This window comes from Stomoxys calcitrans, chromosome 3 (assembly GCF_963082655.1).
Source record: "Stomoxys calcitrans chromosome 3, idStoCalc2.1, whole genome shotgun sequence".
Lineage (NCBI taxonomy): Eukaryota > Metazoa > Arthropoda > Insecta > Diptera > Muscidae > Stomoxys > Stomoxys calcitrans.
The window spans coordinates 184512065-184521785 of NC_081554.1; the positions used below are offsets into that span (position 1 = coordinate 184512065).

General features: G+C 38.4%; 1 protein-coding gene across 4 annotated transcripts in view; it reads right to left on the bottom strand.

Moving 5' to 3' along the window:
- The window catches only part of LOC106084391 (serine/threonine-protein kinase GA29083), a 103671-nt gene extending 97738 nt beyond the window's left edge, over positions 1-5933 (bottom strand). Inside the window, exons 1-2 of one of the 4 annotated variants that reach the window (XM_059364403.1) lie at positions 5795-5933; positions 4848-5104 (exon numbers count right to left, since the gene is read on the bottom strand). The gene's annotated coding sequence lies outside the window, so the exon portion shown is untranslated. Of the gene's footprint in view, positions 1-4847 lie in introns of all 4 variants that reach the window. The other 3 variants (XM_059364402.1, XM_059364404.1, XM_013248033.2) reach the window with 3 other exon arrangements.
- Between the last annotated feature and the right edge of the window lie 3788 nt (positions 5934-9721).

The window sequence follows — 9721 nt, forward strand, 5'->3', positions numbered from 1 at the left end:
TTATAGTTGGCCGGCAATGATAAGAAGCGGAGAAGCAAGGAAACAAAATGAGAAATTAAAAATATGTACGCAAGCAGTCACAATTCAAAAAAGTACGTTACAAGTGAATACATGTCACAAAAATTTCTCAACAATATTTTGAAGAATTACTCACATTATTTTTGTATAAATTAAATTCCCTACCGAAAATCGTTAATGACTTTATACATATTAATTAGGAGTGTGCCAGCCTGTCAACCAGTCACCACACGACCGGCATACAAATTGTACTTTGTGATTAGGAAATTTAGCCTCTGCCCTCTGATAAGGAGCGTTAGGCCTTTTAAACTCTGTTTGTAAAACTTTTGCGTGTGTACCAAAGGAAAGGTGAAAGAAATTTTTATTTTGTGTTTCGTTCAATGTCAAATCTTTGTACGTTTATAGATTTTCATTATAAAAGGCTACAAAATATCCTTGGATAAGGCATAGGTTATCATGACCAGAGTTGAGAGTGTCCGTGGCGATAAAGTTTTTCCCTAGATGGATATTTTTTACAATTCCCAAGAACACGAATGTCAAGGAGTGCCTTCTGCTCAAATTTGACATTTTCCTGTTAATATATATAAGACTTTCTTTGATCTTTTGGTAATCACGACTGGCACCATCCTCTCTTTCCATGAGCATATTCGACATAATCTCATCCTTATGAAATCTGGATTTGCACCATCAGGATAGCACAAACTCACGAAAACTGTCTCTGTCCAAATTTAGAATAACCCTCTTTCCCTGTAGAAATATTGCACATTGCAATTTTTTTGCAAGTATTGCCCATGAACATTCCATTAAGGAACAGGGCCAAACTTCTCACATATCAATGAGTGCAGTCCGATTCAATTTTAAGCTCAATGATAAGGGGCCAACTTTTTATAGCCGAGTGCTACACTTCTTTGAAGAGAAGTTTTACATGGCATAGTACCTCACAAATGTTGCCAGCAATAGGAGGGGAAAACCACCGCTGAACATTTTTTTCTGATGGTCTCGCCAGAATTCGAACCCAGGCGTTCAGCGTCATAGGCGTACATGCTGACCTCTGCGCTACGGTGGCCTCCTTATTTCTACACCTTTGCGCTGCGGTGGCCTCCTTATTTGTACACCTCTGCGCTACGGAGTAGAAATATTAGTCCTATTTATCTCAGGAGACACATATTTTTGCTCTCAAGGGGGCGATTTTGGCCATTTAAATAGGGCAGCTCGTCTCATGTACCAAATTGGAACCAGCCTATTTTATATGGTGGATGTGAGGGACAAATTAATTAAATACTGAGTGCCAATGATACTCGAGATGAGTATCGTTTGCGTTGACGACCCACGCAAACGAAAAAAGGACCCGATTTGCTGATCTGCAACTGGAATTTCCGCACTCTACATAGAGAAGGTGCAGTATACGCGCTGGCGGATGTATTAGAGAAGTACAAGGCAGTTATTACCGCCTTACAGGAAGTGCGATGGACTGGAAATGGCGTCACTACAACACCAAACGGTGACGAACTATAGTAAAAACGGATCCCCCCACAACGTTGACGACCCACGTAAACGAAAATAGGACCATGATTTGCGGATCTGCACCTGGAATGTCCGAACTCTTTATAGAGAAGGTGCAGTATACGCACTGGCCGATATATTAGAGAAGTAAAAGGCAGATATTACCGCCTTACAGGAAGTGCGATGGACTGGGAATGGCGTCACTATAACACCAAACGGTGACGAACTATACTATAGCTGCCATAACACTAGGCATGAATTTGGCTGTGGATTTGTGTTTATTCGGAGACTGAAACCTTAAGCTTTACTCCGGTGGATGAGAGGCTAGCCACAATCCGCATTAAGGCCAAATTCTTCAACGTCAGCCTTATTTTTGCCTATGCCCCGACGAAAGACAAAGACGAGCAGACCAAGGATATTTTCTACGAGGGCCTAAAGAGAGAATATGAACGTTGCCCCGCTCATGATATTAAAATTGTTCTGGGAGATTTTAATGCGAAGATAGGGAAGGAAGACATTTTTGGTCCTACAGTCGGAAAGTTTAGCCTCCACGAGATAACGTCCAGTAATGGGTTGAGGCTTATAGATTTCGCCGCGGCAAAAAACATGGTAGTTAGTAGCACCCGATTTCAACATAAAAATATGCACAAAACAATATGGCTGCCACCCGATCAAAACACGAGGAAACAAATTGATCAGGTTGTGATAGATGAAGGCATTCACCCAGCGTGTAAGATGTACGATCGATCCGTGGAGCGAATCCGTACTTGGGTACCGGAAGTCTCCTCTAAGAAACCCATGGTACAACCAAGAGTGTCGAGATGCTACTGAAGCCAAGCATGCGGCATATAGAGCAACCCTGCAATCAGTAGCGCCAGATGAAGGAGAGGTATCGGGAGAAAAGAAAAAAGGAGAAACGTCTATTCCGCAGAAAAAAAAGGAAAGGGAAGGGCGTGAGTGTGAGCGAATTGAGATGTACAGGAGTCAAAATGAAGTCCAGAAATTCTACCAAAGAATTAAACGTCAAGCCGATGGCTTTAGTGCAGGCACATCCTACTGCAGAGAAAAAGAAGGAAATCTGGTAACTGACACAGACAACATGCTGAGGATATGGAAATAACATTTTACCCAACTGCCAATGTCCGAAGAGGATACCGCAGAACCAATCAATGATGATTGTATAGAATGTTAACCTCCTAGTCAGAATGAGGACCAGGTAGCAGTGACCCGACTAAAGAACAACAAGGCAGCAATAGCCGACGGGTTACCCGTTGAACTATTGGGTTGCCCAAAAAGTAATTGCGGATTTTTTAAAAGAAAGTAAATGCATTTTTAATAAAGCTTAGAATGAACTTTAATCAAATATACTTTCTTTACACTTTTTTTTTTTAAAGCAAGCTAAAAGTAACAGCTGATAACTGACGGAAGAAAGAATGCAATTACAGAGTCACAAGCTGTGAAAAAATTTGTCAACGGCGACTATATGAAAAATCCGCAATTACTTTTTGGGCAACCCAATATTTAAGACCGGAGGCGACACGCTGATAATGCGTATGCATCAGCTTATCTGCGCAATCTCGCTAGAAGAACGCATACCGGATGATTGGAACCTCAGCATACTATGTCTCGTACACAAGACGGAATGTGCCAACTACAGAGGAATAATCGCATACAGGATACTCTCGAGCGTACTGTGTGAAATATTAAAACCTTAAGTCAATGAGATAATTGGGCCCTATCAATGCGGCTTTTGGGCCTGGTAAATCCACCCTGAACCAGATATTTACACTGCACCAAATTCTGGAAAAGATTCGAGAAGGACGAATCAACACCTACCATCTCTTTGTTGACTACAAAGCCGCTTTCGAAGCTCCTTTACGTTCAAAGGTATTTTAAGCCATGTCTTAGTTTGGTATCCCTGCAAAATTAATCAGACTCTGCAGGATGACACTTGGCAATACGCGTTTCTCAGTAAGAATAGGAAAGAATCTCTACGATCCATTTAATACCAAACGAGGTTTCAGACAAGGAGGCAGCCGACGACATAGACATCATAGGTCGGTCACCGGAAGTAGTAACTGCTGCCTTTGAGAGATTCGAAAGGGAATCAGTGAAAATGGGTCTGGCAGTAAATGGAGATAAGACGAAATGGATGGTTTCAACTCCCAAAACACCTTGTACAACCGAGCAGATAAAGAAAATGGAGAAAGTTAGGAATCACAACTTTGAGATAGTCAGTAACTTCATCTACATCGGCACCGCCGTAACCGCAAACACGATGGTACACGCAAAAAGGGAAGACCAAAAGCCCGATGGAAAGATCAAGTGGTGGGAGACACCTCGAAACTTGGTGTCAGAGATTTTGGAATTAGCGCATTAGATCGAGGCGCTTGGAACGCTATTCTTCGTTCGGCTATTGGAACAAATATTCTGTCATAGCCAAATTAAGTAAGTAAGAGCGACAATTTTTATTCCAATGTGCATATAGGTATTTCTGGTCCTTTTCGACCTAATACTTTTGAGGCTTTTCAACTCCAGATTGAAGCTCTTAAATAGGCAACACATAGTGAAATAAGATCCAGATCTGTGACGGGCTATCGCTTTAGTAATGAGTTTTATTTGTAGTTGTAGCAGTGTGTTTTTCACTGAGTATTGTGGATCACCTCCTTAAAGATCCTCAAGATCGAAGATAAAAAGATCATAAGTGCGAAGATACAATAACATATTTCATTGTATCTTCGTGCTAAGTATTTTTTCGCAGCAGTCAATTGAATATTTTATAGATATACACCCACCGCTCGGGGATGAGCAGAAGACATAAACAACTAATTTTAGAGACAGATACAGTTGACCTCCCAGAGACTTAAGGAGCGAGGGTTTTAAAGAGATAACCTTTGGGTTAAACAGTGTATCAGCCGATTGAATGCTATTCCTGGAACCCATGGGCCTTTCATTACATCAATAGATAAACGAGAGTGGTCTTGTTTTAACTACGAGCCGGCAGATGGATCCACCCTATTGCTATTAACCTGGGATTTACGCCAGATCCGTTCTATAACCAGATGTCTCACAACACACTTGTGTGAGAGTTAGTTAGACGAACAAGTAGCACGACAGCTCCTAGGCTATGACCAAACCGGTGAAGAGAGCCTTGAGTTTAACAGAACACAACATGTCAAATCGTAGCCCAGTTAATTGCAGAGTTCCTGAATCTGATTGTAGGTATAACAGAAACTAAACTATGGCTTAGTGAACAAATTTATTTTATAAAGGAAATTGCAAAAAATTTAATAATTTTAAGAGTTTTTATTTTGTTTATGGCTTACCTCAATGAATGTTGTGCACAAATCAAGACAAATCTCCAAAATAATCCTCAAATGTCAATGTTGATGATGGTTTTCTCAGACGACGTTTAGCACACTTAATAAACTAGGGTTTTCACAAGCACAGCACACGCAACCACAACAACAACCATAACACGATGATGACATAAAAAATAGTAACAACGTAACTTATGGATTTAATAAAATGATGATATCTGTTCTGGTTTTCTATTTATTTTTTTTTTTCCTTCTCTATTATTCTGATTGGCAATTGACACGACAGACAACATAGTTCATAGGAAGGCGACGGCGGCGTCAAGAAGGCACCACACATTCATCATCATTAAAAAAACGAAAAGAGAAAATAATTAACAAATCTCATTCACGCAGAAAAAAGATAGACACTGATTGGGAGGATACCACTATTTTACAACAAAGTTTGACATCATCATCAAACATTCATAATTTCTTTTGTTGCTGTTTTTTTTTTTTTGTAGAGAAACACATTCGGACCCTTCGTTTATTTTCAGTACACTGTAACTTTTTTGCGGTGCAAAGATATTCTTAAATATTACAAAATTCATTAAGCTATTAAAAGCACAAAATACATTTTACAAAAGTATTGTTATTCTCCAAATAGAACAATTAACATTTTTTTGTTTACTAAAAAATCTATTGCGACAGCCATGACAAGTGTTGTTGCCGACGATTACCCACTCAAATTAGACAGATTTTTTGGTTAACCATTAACCATATGCCACACTCATCATACACATGTGTGAGTGAGAAAATTTTCATTTATCGCACTCATGCACAAACACACACCTAACTCACTTACTCATTGCACTCACACACACTCAAACAGGACGACGACACACTTCACAAAATTCAGTTCTTAAGATATTAAAACACAATTTCTGACAAGAAAATGTTTTTATATTTTTTTATACATTTCACCGTTTAATATGTTTCGCTCACTATGAAATAAGATTTTGAATGCGGCATCTCATTTAAATGAAAAATGGACAAACATTTTTTCCGATCACTTTTTCATCGACCACTCGAATTATCAGTTCCCTATGTGACTGAGTGGTTTGCAGAGTACACAGCTGAGCCGATTTTAACCAGCCGCGCGCCGCTACCGACTACTACTACTTCAAGCGCCGCCGCCGCTTTCATCTAAAACATATTAACACAGGTAGTGTACAGCAAACAGCATTAATCAGGATATATTCATTTACAGGTAGTGGCAGTTGCCCGACAACAAAATATTTGGTACACTATCTGTCAAAATTAGTGCAACTATGATTTTGTGTATGTAACTAGTTCACGCAATTTTTTGTTGTTTGTGTGTTTTATGGTTCTTAACTATAATACACACACAAAACAAGAACTCGTGGACAGATAATGCAATTCGCAAGAAAAATTGCACTCAGCTGCTTGCGGTACAATACCTGGTAATTATGCCATGGCAGTAATTATAAGAGTTTTTCTAATGGTTGGCACCAAGGCTTTAAGTTAACAACCGGCCAAGTTTGACGGCATTAAGATGTCAAATTTTTGTTTGCATCCTCTTTGTTGTCATCTTCTTTCTCGCATATTCTCTGCTCACGTACGCCAACACGTACGAGTGTGTTGGCAAAACGTCGATCAGCTTGATGGGAAGATGGCGGATTACACCATATGATTTGTAGTTGTAGTACAAACGAGACCAATTTTAATTGTTTCGCCATGGCCCTTTGCAGGGCGGTTTCTGTTGAATTTTCCAAAGTTGGGTCTGTAGCTGTGTCCTTGTTGTTGTTGTAGCAGTCTGATGTACATTGAGGCGGCAGCCCTTGTCGATGAAGAATATAATCGGATCAATCCGGTACGTATAATCGGCTGCCAAGGGATTGTAGCTGTGTCCTTGTGATTTTTAACAGCTACTAAAAATGCGGGTGCTCCACATTTATTGTGTTTGTCATAGTAAGAAACGGTGGCGTGACAAGATAAGTTTTCGCCTTGACATGGTACAATTAAGAGGTAGTGTCGTTAGCATAACAACAAAAATCTATCCCCAACGAAACTACCTTGAGTAGCAAATGCCGTAAATTGAATAAGGTTAAAGGCCTGGTTATGCTCTCGTAAACATACCGTAAATTTAAGAAATCGTGTCAGCTGTTTTGTAAGGGTCATGAATACACCTACAAATGATTACCGAACGTCTGTCGACCGTAACCGGAAAGTAGAATTCAGTAAAAACTAAATTTTACGTTCCATTTTCATGTCAGCTGACAAAATTTGAAGTTTGAACAAATTTCAAAGCCAAAAATTTAATTTAGAAAACTGCTTTTCTCCTTTTTATTATTTCTCTATGGAAATTATCACAATTTATTGTTAATAGTTTAGGTTAAAGTTAAATGGGTAGCCCACAATGAAAAGGTGAGTTCACTCGGTGGCCAGTCTGACCTGTGGTGAAAAGAAAATGAAAAAATTTAAAATGTGATACAAAAAAATAACAAGAAGAGAGGAGAAGTAAGCGCCAATACGGCGCTGACGTATGCGCTAATTCATATTAGCTCCATGTTGTGAAACTAGATTCTATTCAGGGATTTCACACATTCCGCAAAGAACTTCGACCTCACTGTCCTAGAACCCACAGCCTTGAGGGCCGCCATACATGTATACTGATTTCGAAAACTGTAAATCCCTTCCCAAAAGTTCCTTTGTTGCTATCGTTATGGCACAGAGCTCTGTCTGAAAGAATATAAAACAACAACAACTTATCTTCTTAAAATATGTTTAATATTTGTATTTCCATCATTATAACACTGTTTTGTTGCTTATGTATGGAATATTGGATCAAATAGAACATGCTTTTAAGATTTTAGAAAGAATCTCAGCTGTGTTATTAAACCTTTGACATTTAGATTTACTATAAAATCAAAACCAGAATAAAAATATTGTACTATTATATATAAGTGCATCCTGTCGCTTTGCATTTTGGTTTTTATTTGAATACAAGGATAGCCCAAAGATTAATTGTACGATAGATTGACAATTTATGGTCTATCTTCACATTGCCCATTTTGGACGATAAATTAAGAAGTGTTGGTACGATTACCTTTTAAATGAAAATACAAAAACAGATTTTCTGTAAAAATGTAACGTTTTATTTTCTGCAAAATTTACGATTGATATATTTTCCATAAATATAAAAATGTTCGGAACTTTATAACCCATAAACTGCAGTCTAGCGAATATTTTGACCACTTTTTGAAAACATTTTGATTAAACACCAATTAGTGATTTTATCAATATGTAAATAAATAAATCACCTTACAGGTATCCCCGAGAGACCAACTGGAACCGCTACGATAAGTGTGATAATGCGAAGCTTTGAACAATAAGTATTACGCTGAAGCAGTGCTGCCAGGTCTTTTTCTCAAAAAATTTGACCAATACTGTAAGAGTTCACGATTTACGATGGGTACAAACCACTTAATGTTTATATTATGGCTGTTGCATACTTTCAAATAGGTTTATTTGACAATGCTATAAAGGGAATATGTCAAATAAACTTATATGAAATCTTTGATGGGGATGTGATCTCGGATAGCGTTGGAGAGGGTCTAGCTTAATGAGTTGGATATTTGGGCGACTTCCTTGGGTCAGCTTAGGATATATAGTATAGAGAGCAGCTTACAATGTTTTTGAACTTTAAGGAACTTGGTCTTCTCGTGTGAATGGTCGATGTTTGTTCACGTACGGCACAATACTACTGACCACGGTTGGGTTATCGCTTTATAAGCGACTATCGGGAATCACCCCAAGGATTTTCCGATAATTTGCTACAGGAATTCTTTGTCCAAGGACCATGACTTCAAATTCCATTGAAACCTCTTTTGCCCAAGTTGTGAATAGTATGGCTGACAATTTCGTGGAAGATTTTAAAATTTGCAAAATTCCGCCAGGTCTTGAAGCTAAATGTTTGTTCGTTCATACAGCTCATAAAGAAAGAATTATGACAATGCGCACGCACTAAAAATAAAACTTTGCAAGCAAAACACACAAAAGCGACGCGCAAAACTTAAAGAATTTTCAACTTTGACGATTGAACTCGAGCGCATGACATAATTACCAGGTAGTGAACCGTAAACAGCTGAGTACTATCTGTCAACGAGTTTTGGTTGTGTGTGTATTAAAGTTAAGAACCATGCCACACACAAACAACGAAAAATGGTGCGAACTAGTAACATACACTAAATCAGAGTTGCACTAATCACTAATTTTGACAGATAGTGCACTCAATGTTTGTTGTTGGGCAACTGCCTGTAAATGAATTCTTGCTCGAGCGTCCTTCTGTCTTGCCATACGTGAAGTAGTGTTTTTAGGCGTCAAAGTTAATAATTGTTTAACTTTTGCGATTTGCTTTTGTGGGATTTGTTTGCAGAGTTGCATAGTATGTATGTAACTCCATCTGTAGGGCAGATCATTTATGTGCGTATTTTATCTCCACGAATGTCGTTGGTTGAGGGGGTTTAGACAGAGGCTAAATATGAGCTGAGAGAAACCCCCTTATCCTTGCTTTAACTCTACGGGTCTTTAACATTCAACCCAATTCTGAAAACTCCCTGGGAATAAACTCCCAGGGAATTAATTTCTCCTCGAATAAAATCCTTCTATTCTGATTGAATGGGGAGAGGAAATTTTTGGGAGAGGAAATTTCGAATTTTCGAAAACAGCTGTTTTATTTTGGCTAAACATTTGACTGTTATTTTTTTGGAAAAAAGAACATAAAATAGAAAAATAAGCAAACAGAAGTTATTAAGGTTGCTAAAAATGTTTACAAACGTGTTTAGTGTGGCTTTTGTAATGTTTGTTTTAATTTTTGTATT